General features: G+C 38.8%; 1 long non-coding RNA gene across 2 annotated transcripts in view; it reads left to right on the top strand.

Annotated features, from left to right (window-relative positions):
* Positions 1–13018, top strand: part of LOC118910263 (uncharacterized) — a 71298-nt gene that overhangs the window by 11688 nt on the left and 46592 nt on the right. For both annotated transcript variants that reach the window (XR_005023884.2, XR_005023883.2), the window contains exon 2: positions 8114–8218. This is a non-coding gene — a long non-coding RNA (uncharacterized LOC118910263). The remainder of the gene's footprint in view (positions 1–8113; positions 8219–13018) is intronic.

The raw sequence follows: 13018 nt of genomic DNA, 5'->3' as shown, positions 1-13018 counted from the left end.
TAGTATCCTCTTTAATTTCTCTTAAGAGTGTCTTGTAGTTTTCGGGGTATAGGTCTTTCACTTCCTTGGTTAGGTTTATTCCTAGGTATTTCATTCTTTTTGATGCAATTGTGAATGTAATTGTTTTCCTGATTTCTCTGCTAGTTCATTGTTAGTGTATAGGAATGCAACAGATTTCTGTGTATTAATTTTGTATCTTGCAAGTTTGCTGAATTAAGATATTAATTCTAGTAGTTTTGGAATAGATTCTTTAGGGTTTTCAATGTAAAATATCATGTCATTGCAAAGGCGGACAGTTTAACTTCTTCCTTACCAATCTGGATGCTTTTTATTTCTTTGTGTTGTCTACTTTCTGTGGCTAGGACCTCCAGTACTGTGTTGAATAAAACTGGGGAGAGTGGACATCCTTGTCTTGTTCCTGATTTTAGAGGAAAAGCTTTCAGCTTTTTGCTGTAAAGTATGATGTTTGCTGTGGGTTTTTCATATCTGGCTTTTATTGTGTTGAGGTATTTGCCCTCTATACCCATTTTGTTGAGAGTTTTTATCATGAATGAATGTTGAATTTTGTCAAATGCCTTTTCAGCATCTATGGAGATGATCATGTGATTTTTGTCCTTTTGTTTATTGATATAGTGGATGATATTAATGGATTTTCTAATGTTGTACCATCCTTTCATCCTTGGGATGAATCCCACTTGATCATGATGTATGATCCTCTTGATGTATTTTTGAATTCGGTTTCCTAATACTTTGTCGAGTATTTTTGCATCTATGTAAATCAGGGATACTGGTCTGTAGTCTTCTTTTTTTGTGGTGTCTTTGCCTGGTTTTGGTATTAGAGTGATGTTGGCTTCATAGAATGGGTTTGGAAGTATTCCCTCCTCCCTCTTCTATTTTTTGGAAAACTTTAAGGAGAATGGGTATCATGTCTTCTCTAAATGTCTGATAAAATTCAGCAGTGAAGCCATCTGGTATGGAAGTTTTGTTCTTGGATAGTTTTTTGATTACCAATTCAATTTCATTACTGGTAATTGGTCTGTTCAGATTTTCTATTTCTTTTTGGGTCAGTCTTGGAAGGTTGTGTTTTTGTAGAAAGTTGTCCATTTCTTCTAGGTTATCCAATTTGTTAGCATATAGTTTTTCATAGTATTCTCTCATAATTCTTTGTATTTTTTTGGTGACTGTAGTGATTTTTCCTTTCTCATTTCTGATTCTGTTTATGTGTGTAAATTCTCTTTTTTTCTTGGTAAGTCTGGCTGGGGTTTTATCTATTTTTTTGTCTCCTCAAAGAACCAGCTCTTGGTTTCATTGATTTTTTTCTATTGTTTTATTCTTCTCAGTTTAGTTATTTATTCTCTCATCTTTATCATGTCCCTCCTTCTACTAACTTTGGGCCTTATTTTTTCTTCTTTTTCCTGTTTCAATAATTATGAATTTAGACTGTTCATTGGGGATTGTTTTTTCTTCTTTAAATAGGCCTGGATTGCTGTATGCTTTCCTCTTAGAACTGCTTTCGTTGCGTCTCACAGAAGTTGGGGCATTGCGCTGTTGTTTTCATTGTGCCCCCCAGTAGTTGGGGCATTGAGATGTTGTCATTTGTCTCCATATATTGCTTGCTCTCTGTTTTAATTTGGTCATTGATCCATTGTTTGTTTAGGAGCATGTTGTTAAGCCTCCTTGTGTTTGTTAACCTTTTTGTTTTCTTTGTACAATTTATTTCTAGTTTCATACATTTGTGATCTGAGAGGTTGGTTGGTACAATTTCAATCTTTTTGAATTTGCTGAGGCTCTTTTTGTTGCCTAATATGTGGTCTATTCTGGAGAATGTTCCATGTGCACTTGAGAAGAATGTGTATCCTGCTGCTTTTGTGTGGAGTGTTCTGTAAGATGTCTCTGTTAAGTCCATCTGTTCTAATGTGTTGTTCAGTGCCTCTGTCTCCTTGCTTATTTTCTGTCTGGTTGATCTGTCCTTTGGATTGAGTGGTATGTTGAAGTGTCTTATAATGAATGCATTGTCTGCTTCCCCCTTTACTTCTGTTAGTATTTGTTTCACATATGTAGGTTCTCCTGTGTTGGGTGCATAGATATTTATAATGGTTATATCCTCTTGTTGGACTGACCCCTTTATCATTATGTAATGTCCTTCTTTGTCTCTGGTTACTTTCTTTGTTTTGAAGTCTATTTCTTGTGATACAAGTACTGCAACACCTGCTTTTCTCTCCCTATTAGTTGCATGAAATATCTTTTTCCATCCCTTCACTTTTAGTCTGTGTATGTCTTTGGGTTTGAAGTTAGTCTCGTGTAGGCAGCATGTAGAAGATTCTTGCTTTTTCATCCATTCTGTAACTCTGTTTCTTTTGATTGGTGCATTTAGTCTGTTTACATTTAGGGTGATTATCTATAGATATGTACTTATTGCTATTGCAGGCTTTGGATTAGTGGGTACCAATGGTTCAAGGGCAGCTTCTTTACTATCTAGCAGTCAACCTTAACTCATTTATTCTGTTATTATAAACACAGTCTGATGTTTCTTTTTTCTCTCCCTTCTTTTTCTTCCTCTCAACTCTTTATATGTTAGGTGTCATATTCTTTACTTCTGTGTATCCCTCGGCTGACTTTGTGAGTAGCTGATTTAATTTTGCATTTGGTTAGTATTTAGTTGATCTACTTCCTTTGCTGTAGTTTTATTTTCTCTGGTGATAGCTATTTAATCTTAGACACACTTCTATCTAGAGCAGTCCCTTGAAAATACACTGTAGAGATGGTTTGTGGGAGGTAAATTTCCTCAATTTTTGCTTAATCCCTCCAAATTTAAATAATAATCTTGCTGGGTAGAGTATTCTTGGTTAGAGGCCTTTCTGTTTCATTGCACTGAATATGTGCCACTCCCTTCTGGCCTGTAAGGTTTCTGCTGAAAAGTCTGATTATAGCCTGATGGGTTTTCCTTTGTAGGTGATCTTTTTTCTCTCTCTGGCTGCTTTTAATACTCTTTTCTTGTCCTTGATCTTTGCCATTTAAATTATTATATGTCTTGGTGTTATCCTCCTTGGGTCCCTTGTGTTGGGAGATCTGTGGACTTCCATGGCCTGAGAGACTATTTCTTTCCCCAGATTGGGGAAGTTTTCAGCAATTATTTCTTCAAAGATACTTTCTATCTCTTTTTCTCACTCTTCTTCTTCTGTGAATATTGTTCCATTTGGATTGGTCACTCAGTTCTCTTAATATTTTTTCATTCCTAGAGATCTTTTTTCTCTTTCTACCTCAGCTTCTGTGTATTCCTGTTCTTTCATTTCTATTTCATTCACTGTCTCTTCTACCTCTCCTAATCTGCTTTTAAATCCCTCCATTGTTTCATTTTAGTTATCCACCTCCTGAATTCATTCCCGAATTCTTGAATATTTTTTTGTAGTTCCATTAGCATTCTTATGACTTTTATTTTGAATTCTTTTTCAGGACAATTGATGATTTCAGTCTCACTGAGCCCTCTGGGGTTTGAGGGATTTTGGATTGAACCAGGTTCTTCTGCCTTTTCATAGTCCTGGGGCATTGGGAGTCATCGTGGGCAAGTGGCGTAGGGGTCAGCTGGGAGGACAAAGTTCCTTCTTGCTTGCCAGTCGCTGTGCCTGTCTCTGCTGTCTGTGCCATTTAACCATGTGCAGTGAGTGGCTTCTGGGTTACTCCCCTAAGCTTCAGTGGGTGGGGTAGCCCTTGGGATGGCCTAGGACCATGGAGGGGTTCGCCAGTGAGTGGTGTGGGTTTTGCTGCAATAACAAAGTCCCTTCATGGCTCCCTGTCTCTGTGCCCATCACTGCTGTCCATGCCAGTCGGCCACAGTCAGGGAGCAGCCTCTGGGTCTGAGCCAGTTATCTGGGTGTAGGAAGAAACCTCTGGTTAAACTGTGTAGTTGCTGTAGGCAGATCTGCCCTTTGGCTGGTCTGCAGCAATGGTGGGGACAGCTGGTTTGCATGTAGGTGCTAGTGGGGAGGAAGGAGTAACAGGCTGCGTATCATGGTGAGGGGCTTCGGAGCTGCTTTGCCAACCAGTGGGATAGGGCACCTGAAGCTCCTGAAAGTTCCCAGCCTGCTGGCCTGAGTGTGCTAAGATGATTTTGTCCCACTGTTCCTTCTCCTAAACCTTTGCCACTTTAGCAGCCCTTTGATTGTTCAGAGGTCCCTTAAAGTGCCTTCTTTTCTTTTGTCCCAGGGCAGCCAGTTCTGGGAACTTGTTTGCAGTCTTAGTCTCAAACTTTGCTTTTCAGCCCCTATAATCTCCAGAGCACCATGCAGTGTGGGTCTGTGCTCCTGTGGTAGATTTCTAGGGCTGGGTATTTAGCCATCCTGTGCTTCCACTCCCTCCCTGCTCTGATTCTTTTCCTCCTGCCTTTGAGCTGTGGAGTGCTTGGGTCCCACTGGGTTGCGGTTTTTACCTTATCCTTTTCTGTGAGATGTTGACTTCTTCCAGATGTAGACTGGCTGGTGTACTGTTACTTCTGGTAACTGTTTTAGGATTAGTTGTATTTGCTGTATTTTCAAAATATATGTGGTTTTGGGAGGAGATTTCCACTACAGTACTCATGCCACCATCTTTTCTCCCTGCTGTATAGTCTTTTGTGTACAAGTGGGTAGATTGTGGGATATTGGATAGCTGTTCAGCAGATACTTGCTTCTCACCCACAGTGGGGGTTGTTCTGCAGCAAGGGTTGGGTGGTTGGGCAGTTCTTGGGCAGGGCAGGGCATGGCAAGTTGCAAGATGCTTGGGCATGCTGTGGCAGCAAGTCTCCCAGGCTCCCCACTAGTGTTGGTGAGGCACAGAGCACCGGATTTGGCCCACTGTAGGGAGAAAGGAGCTCTCAGAGATGGATCCTGTAGTTGACTTCCCAGTTGGAATGAGACAGGGTCAAGAGAGCAGGGAGAGTCTCCCTCTGCTTGGTAGGCAGCAAGGTCCAGTGCTACTGGGCTGAGTGGGCTGGTGCACTGGCGGTGCATAGGAAAGTGCCTCAGGGATGAGCCACTAAAAGGGGGGATGGAGCATCTAGGGCTCCTGAATGTCTGAACAGTTTGGCTGAGGGAGAGTTGGGGAGTTATGCCTACTTGCCTTTTCTCCTGCAGAGAGAAGTCCATCCAACCTTCACCCCTCTGCTACCCCTCCTATTTCTGGCAAGGATTTCAAACTGCTGCCTCTGTTTTGGGTCTCAGTGGGACTGGAGGAGTGTGCCTGTCCTCCACAAGTGGCTTGAGTCTCAGCCTCCCAGAGTGGTCCACCTGTCCCTGGTGTCCAGCCCCACTAATCACCAGAACCTGATGCAATGTGGACTTGTGCTTGCAGAACAGATCTCCAAGTCCAGGTGTGCAGATTTCTTGGGTGCCTATCCCCTCCCCACTCTATTCCTCTTCCTCCTGCCTGTGGGCTGGGATGGAAGAAGGGCTTGGGTCATTCTCATTCATGGATCTGCCATTTTATCCTTTTCAGTGTGATGTTTTCTTCTTCCCTAGGTGTAAGTGGTCTGTTCTGCAGTCTTCAGGTCATTTTCAGGTTTCATTGTATTTGCTGTAATTGCTTCCTTGGTGCGTTTGTGGGAGGAGGATTCTGCCTTGCTTTCCTACTCACCATCTTTTTTCTGTCTGAACAGTTTTCTGAATTTTTCTTCTATTATTTATTTATTTATTTTCTGTCTTCTCTCTGTGGTCCTTCTGTTAGTCTGATGTTGAATCTTTTAGATTTGTTTTCCACTTCTTTTATCTTTTGTTTTCCTGTATTTTCCTGCCTTTCTTTTTTGCTATATGTTCCAGGAAAAGTCCTTGTCTTTATTTTCCAGTTCTTCTTTTGAAAAACATTTTCAGCAGTCATGTTTATTTTCTAAAGACTCTGTTTCTTTAGTGCTCTTTGTTCTCATGGCATCCTGTTTGTATTTTATGGATACACTGTCTTAAAATTCTGTAAAGGTACTAATGGGTATCTTTCTTTTTTTACACTGCCTTCTTTTCCCTGGATATTCTTTGGGGACTAGTAATTTTTGCAAATAATCTCTGAAATAAGTTTTATTTATTTTTCTTCTCTACTCCCAGTTTTTCTCTATGTTTGGAAATTCTTCAAGCCTTTTTACTTAAGGATAAAATAATTACTGATGATTTTTGGGAGCTGACGTGCACTTTCTTTGTTATTGAATAACTAGATGTACTTCTGAAAGACTTCTTTTCTGAGAGCCTGACTGAGAGCCCTTTCTGTGTAGGTGGGTTATATAAAAACTGGTAAGCTTTAGTTTAGGATGTATAAGCAGAAGCCTATTAGCTGGTGTTTCTTCATTGCCATTTGACATCATTCTGGTTGTTATTACACAATCAATCAATCAGTCAATCGAGGTAGCTAGCTAATGTAAATCTCTAAAACAGTTTAGGGAGATTTAATGGTTATCTTTTGTTGTATAGCAAACTTTCCCTAAGGTTAGCAAAAAAGCTCAGTGGCTTAAAACATTTAATTCATAATCTTGTGGATCAGCAGTTTAGGCTGGGATCAACTGGGTGGTTATGGTCTCAGCTTTTGTCAGCTGTAGGTTAACTAGATGGATGTGTTAATGAAATTGACAAGCTATTGGCTGAGGCAATAGGGGCAGTTGGGCCTTATATCTCTTCCATGCTATAGCAGGCTAATCTAGACTTGTTCACATGGCAGTTGCAGGACTCTATGTGAAGTAGGAAGAGAAATGCATGGACTTTTGAGATACAGACTTAGAACTGGCTTAGTACTTACAGTTACTTGGACTCTTATTGGCCAAAACATGTCATAAAGCCAGCCCTACAAGGAATAGGGGAAGAGACTACACCTTTTGATGAGAATGTCTACAAAGTCATACTGCAAAGGATATTAATTCAAAGAGGAGTAGAGAATTATGTTTAGCTTTAGCTATCCTCTCTAAGGAATTGATATATTATGTATTTATTCTTTCTCTTTTAAAAGTAAAGTTTTACAGTTTCCTGTGTGTTTCTATGTATATAAACTGTATATATAGCTTCATATTACCAAATAACCTGGACAGTTTTTAAAGTGGTAAAAGCAGATTTTATTGAGGAACTATTGTAGTAGGGGAAAAGAGACCTCAGTATAGAACTGTGGTCAGTTTTGAATAAAGCATGGACAAATGGGGATTTATAGCCAAGGAGGGGTTAGTGGATGGAAAATTACTAAGAGGAAACATTACAGGTAGGGGGGATTCTGGTTAAACCAATTTGACAGGATTCTTGCTGAAGGCAGACCAGGGTAATTAGATAATTACCTAATTATATAATTGAGGCAGATTCTTGGTAAACTGATTTAGCAGGATTCTTGCTAAAACTAGGTGATACAGAGATGAACACAAAAGCCCAAAGGTTGAGGCCTTTTTGAGAAGAAGGTTCAGAGGAGCTTGGCCAAAGTTTGGTCAAGGAGAGAATCTTTGTCAACATATGTATATATACACTGAAAATTCTATACGAATGACTCAGTATTTAAGAGAGTTCTTAAGATTCTGTTTGTGAAGATTTAAGTAAAATAAGGAAATGAAAAGTATGTGTTCAGCTTGTGTGTTGGAAAATTTCCTATAGAATATTGCGATTTTCTTCCTTTGGAAAAGGAGAAGGGAAAAAAAAGCATACTATATTTAGAATTTAGATAGTATGTTTTTGTTTCAGATATATGGCCAGTGAGTCCTAGATAGAAGAACATTTTGATTTCTTGAATATTGCCAACATTTTTTCTTCCCATAGTAGTTGAATAGTAACTAGATTCTTTATTTGTCTGGTCATAGGGAGGTAACTGGAAAATAAGAGATAATCCTCTACTTCCATTGCAACAGTCTTGGCAAAGAAAGTCTGGTGAGAAGCAGGCTATACTGTAAACTTTTGGAGCCATGGTGTTGGGCACACTGTTACAAAAAGTCCCAGTCTCCAACATGGGTTGATGGTGCTCTGAGATACAACTACTCCTTCAGCTTACCCCAGCACAGAAAATTTAGGGATCCTCACATTTGACCCATGATTGATGAGGACACTGACATTATATCCCCATCAGCCATATCTGTCTTAAGTTGAAGAGTATATTTACATGAGAGTGTTACTGGCTGAGATGGTGTTTTTCCCAGGATTGTGTCTCAGAGGCAATGAAGAATGAAGCCAACAGACAAGAGTATAGAGCAACCAATAAAGCTTTTAATGAAGATTGAAAGAAAAGCGTTCCTGCTGATCAGGTGGGTCTCCAAGGCAGGATGCCTTTAGGGCTATAGTGCCTAGGGTTTATAAGCACATCAAGGAGAAAGTCCCCATGGTTGCCTAGGACCTGTTGCTAGGGCCTGGCTGGAAATTTCACATGGTTGCCTAGGACTTGTTGCTCAGGCCAGACTAGGGGCTCAGAAAAACCCCTTGTTTCCCAGGCTGGCCATTCCAGGGAGTAGTTCTTAGTGTCCCACTTGGCCAGCTGACCACAATGCCTGGTGTCAGCGTCCTGCTTGGCCCATCTCTACCAGGGCAACACCTACCCCACTGGTTACCTCCTGCCTCAAGAGGACCTTACATGTGACAAAAATTGGGAGATTGAGGCTCATTATAATAATAATGATAATATCTGCTCCATTTAAATAAGTACCAAGCATTCCTTTGAGCTCCATCTTAAACTCAGCGTGCCTCATATCTGTTTTCCTAAAATCTAGTTCTTTTCTAGTGTCCCTTAATAAATGGAATCACCATCCATTCTATTCCTTTAAGCAGAAACCAACTACCTGTCTTTGAAGAGCTTCCACACCCTCATTCCCATATATTATGCAAAGCCAAGTCCTGTCATTTTTTTCTTCCTAAATATCTCTGTAGTTCATCCTTTTTTCTTTCTACTGGTACCACACTAGTCTGGGCATAGGTTATTATCCCATATTCTACTCATGTACTACTGCAATAGTATCATCTATCCACCTTTACACACACCCACTCCCATCCACCACATATCTGAAATTCATTCTGCATACTACAACTGGAATCTTTTATAGTGCAAATATAGTTATATCCACTTAAAAAATATCAGTAACTTTCTGTGGCTCTTAAAATGAAGATCACAGTTCTTACCATAGTCAGCAAGGAAATGGTATTACTGTTGAGACTTGAGAAATGTCCAAATGAGTGGAATAACCAGGCATTTTCTCATATGGCATGTTTTTGAATTTATACATTTAAGGGCTTACAGTCAAGATGGTACTCTCCACTGATGTTTAGTCAATGAAGGCAAACAGGTTTAACACTAAATTAAATTTTTTAATTAGTAGACATTTTTAAATGCTCATTATTTATGTATTTTGGACACCTGTTTATCAGTAATCATCCTTTTTAGCTTTATTGACGTAGGGTGTTGACATATAACATTTTGAAGGTAAAGGTATACGAGGTGATGATTTGATACACATACATATTGCAAAATGACTGCCACAGTAGATTAGTTTGCATTCTGTGTTTATGAGTCTGTTTCTGTTTCGTTTGTTCATTTTTAGATTCCACATGTAAGTGAAATCATATGGTATTTGTCTTTTTCTGTCTGACTTACTCCACCAGGTTGTCACAAATGGCAAAAGTTCATTCTTTTTTTATGTATAAGTAATATTACATTGTATGTATGTATGTATGTACCACATCTTTATCCATTCGTCTATCAATGGACACTTAGGTTGTTTCAGTATTTTGGCTTAGTAATGCTGCAGTGAACATGGGGATACATATATGTTTTTGAGTTAGTATTTTTGTTTTCTTTGAATACCCAGAAGTAAAATTGGTTTATCAATGGTAGCTCTATTTTTAATTTTTTGAGGAACCTCCATACTGTTTTCCACAGTGGCTACACCAATTTACATTTCCACCAACAGTGCCTGAGGGTTCCCTTTTCTCCACATCCTTACCAATACTTGTTATTTCTTGACATTTGACACTAGCCATTTTAACTGGTGTGAGGTGATATTGTGGATTTGATTTGCATTTCCCATATGATTAATAATTTTGAGCATATTTTTAGGTAAACATTTTCTTTGGAAAAATATTGTGCCAAATCCTCTGCCAGTTTTTTGATTAGATTGCTTATTTTCTTGCTTTATTTTTATTTATTTATTTATTTTGCTGTTGAGTTTTATGAGTTCCTTGTGTACTTTGGCTGTGAACCCCTTACCAGCTATGTGGTTTGCACATATTTCCTTGCATTCTTTAGGTTGCCTTATGATTTTTTTGATTGTCTCTTTCACTCTGCAGAAAAAATTTTTTAGTTTGATGTAGTCCCACTTGTTTTGCTTTTGTTGCTTGTGTTTTTGGTGTCACTCATAAGATCAATGCCAAGACCAGTGAGTATCACAGAGCTTTCTCCCTGTTTTCTTTTAGGAGTGATACAGTGTCAGGTCTTACGTTTAACATCCTTTTCTTGTTTCTCTGTTGTTAGACCACTTTCCTCCAAAAGAGTATTGCAGTTCTTGAGATATCTTAGGGAGCTTTTACAGAAAGTAATTTGTTTCTGAGACTCTTTAAGCTATTTGATGGAGAGTGGGCTTTGTAGCAGGTGGCCAGGGCCATAGTTAGTAATGTTCTCTTTTCATCCAGTCTCCACCTACCTAGATCACTATCCTTTATTTTTCTGCTTGTCTATCCTTTTGTCAATAGCCAAAATATATTTGTTCACTCTTGAGAATAGACTGCACAATATTCTAATCAACTAGTCCAAATGGTAACTGCTGTAGCTAGAAGACCTTCAAACATTTTTGCTAAAGGAAAAATATCTTGGCTCATTTTTTTACAGATTGAACAGGGAACTTTTTATTTATCTTTTATGGAGTGGAATGTTAGTCCTTTTTTGGTGTATTTGGATTTCTCTGGGAACAATTTTAGGATAAAAAAAGTACTAAGAACATAAGGATTTGTGCTGTCCAATTGTCTATAAGATTTTACCTAAAGATTTCCATTTTAAGAAAAGGCTGTTAAATAGAGCTATTAAAATAAATAATTAAAAGATAATGTAAATTTCAGAGAAGACTTAACAAAGCAAGTTGGTAAGTGGGACTTCTCCTGCTCCCTCTGATTTTGGGCTGAGGTCCCAGAGCTGAGAACAGAGCATATTAGTGCCTAGGAATTCTAAAGTAGGATACTTCTCCATCTGTGTAGAACTTGTTATGGCTACAGCTCCTCCCAAGGAAGCAGTTCTAGGTGGCTTACATGTAGTGGTTTTGTATAGTGCTATGAGACTCTGTCAACTCATCTATAGTGGATTAGTGTTCCTTTCAGCTGTATCTGGGCCAGGGATCTACAGGATGCTTCCATGAAGGCCTTGCCCACATAGGGGCAATGTCACCATTTGCTGGTCAATGAGATTCATTCTTTCTTTGGGAATAACATGTTTTTTAACAAGTTACAGCAATATAGGCAGTTGGTTATGAGAACAAAAAAATCAGAACCACACAAATAACTGAGTCATATTAGTGTTGAAACAATAAAATAAAGATCTACCAACTTCAGCTAGAGCTGCCTGAATCCAAATCTTCAAAAAATACATTTTCATATGATCAGTTGTATTTAAATTTTATGTAAGCTTGTTTTCAAGTGTAAGTAAGATTTAGGCTACTGGAATAGTAGTCATGATTTGTCAGTTTATGGAAGGCAGTATTTTCTGCTCCCATTCTCCATACATATCTACTTGAAATCCTTATCTGAATGGCTACATTTGTTGCACCAGAGATTCTATTTGAAATTTCCACTGTAATTCTTGTCCACTTGAGCTGTAAGAACTGACAACATCTTCTGTTGCTATCATGACTCCTTTAGGCACAGTTAGATTTTGTACCTATCAGGAAAGGAGGGTTTGGAAAGACAGTGTTTATTTTACAGCGTAATAATCTTTTCTTAACTGTTGTTCTCAATTCTATCCCCAAAAGTGCCACTGTCAAATAAAAACTCTACTTCTAAGGAGAAAGGATGTAATGGACAATCAGGATTCAATAACAGTGTTCATGCTTATGGTGGGTTTGATAGATTAATGTGTGGGTATATAGAAATCTGATAGGTTAAACTAAAGTGAGAGAGGAGAGAAAGAAATAGAGCCCTTCTTTCCAGGTTTGTGCTTTCTGTGAAACTGAGAGAATGATCTTGTCTGTATAAAATAACTGTAGGGCTCACTTACTTTCTGTAGCTTTTTCTGGAGAGAAAGTGTATTGAAATTCTCATTGTCACCCACACCTCTGCCTGTTAAGTAGATGGTGGGGGAAATCGATCTTCAAACTAAAGGTTGGGGTGTGTGAATTAGAAATAGAAATGCATGCAGGAAACCCCCACCTGACTATCTGGCTACTTCAGTTGAGGATAATTCTTGCTTTTCTTCCTGGTAACTTTTCTATCTGGTATCACTTAACTTGGTCCCTCTTGACAACATTTCTCCATGAAAGCACCTCTTGTCCTTCTTTCTTATATCTTACTTCCATTTTAGGGGCTTTTCTTTAGCAGATGTAGTTTTTCACAGTCTTCAGTAGTTCCCATTAGCAACCAGTCCCATGGCTTAGCTTCTGATAGTGTTATAGCTGATTTGACCGCAGGCCTCTTGCTTTCTTCTGTAGAAACATCATCTGTACTCAGTTTTCTTTTTTAACCTCAATTCTTACCAGGTACTTCCTTTCTGTTCCTCCACCTCAGTGGACTTATCCATACCAACATGGTTGTAGTTTCCCAACTATGGCCCATTGTTTGATATTCCCACTCCTCTTTGTCAGCTCCTGACTTTGGCTTAAGGATTACTTTTTCTGTGATTTCCCAGATGGAATTAATTACCACCTCCTTTGTGCCCCTCATCTATACTCTAAATGTCTGTCATATCATCTATAATCCTTTGGTGTTATTTATATATCTCCCTTGAGTGAAGCAGAAATGAGATATCCCCACCAAACCCTGCCCAAATTGCAGATTTTTGAGTAAAATACAGAATGTTCTTTTAAGCCACTGAATTTTGGGATAATTTGTTGTGAAATCATAGAAACTGAAATAGATTT

The sequence above is a fragment of the Manis pentadactyla genome, chromosome 11 (genome assembly GCF_030020395.1).
Source record: "Manis pentadactyla isolate mManPen7 chromosome 11, mManPen7.hap1, whole genome shotgun sequence".
NCBI classification, from domain to species: domain Eukaryota; kingdom Metazoa; phylum Chordata; class Mammalia; order Pholidota; family Manidae; genus Manis; species Manis pentadactyla.
This window is presented reverse-complemented; position numbering and strand designations above follow the sequence as displayed.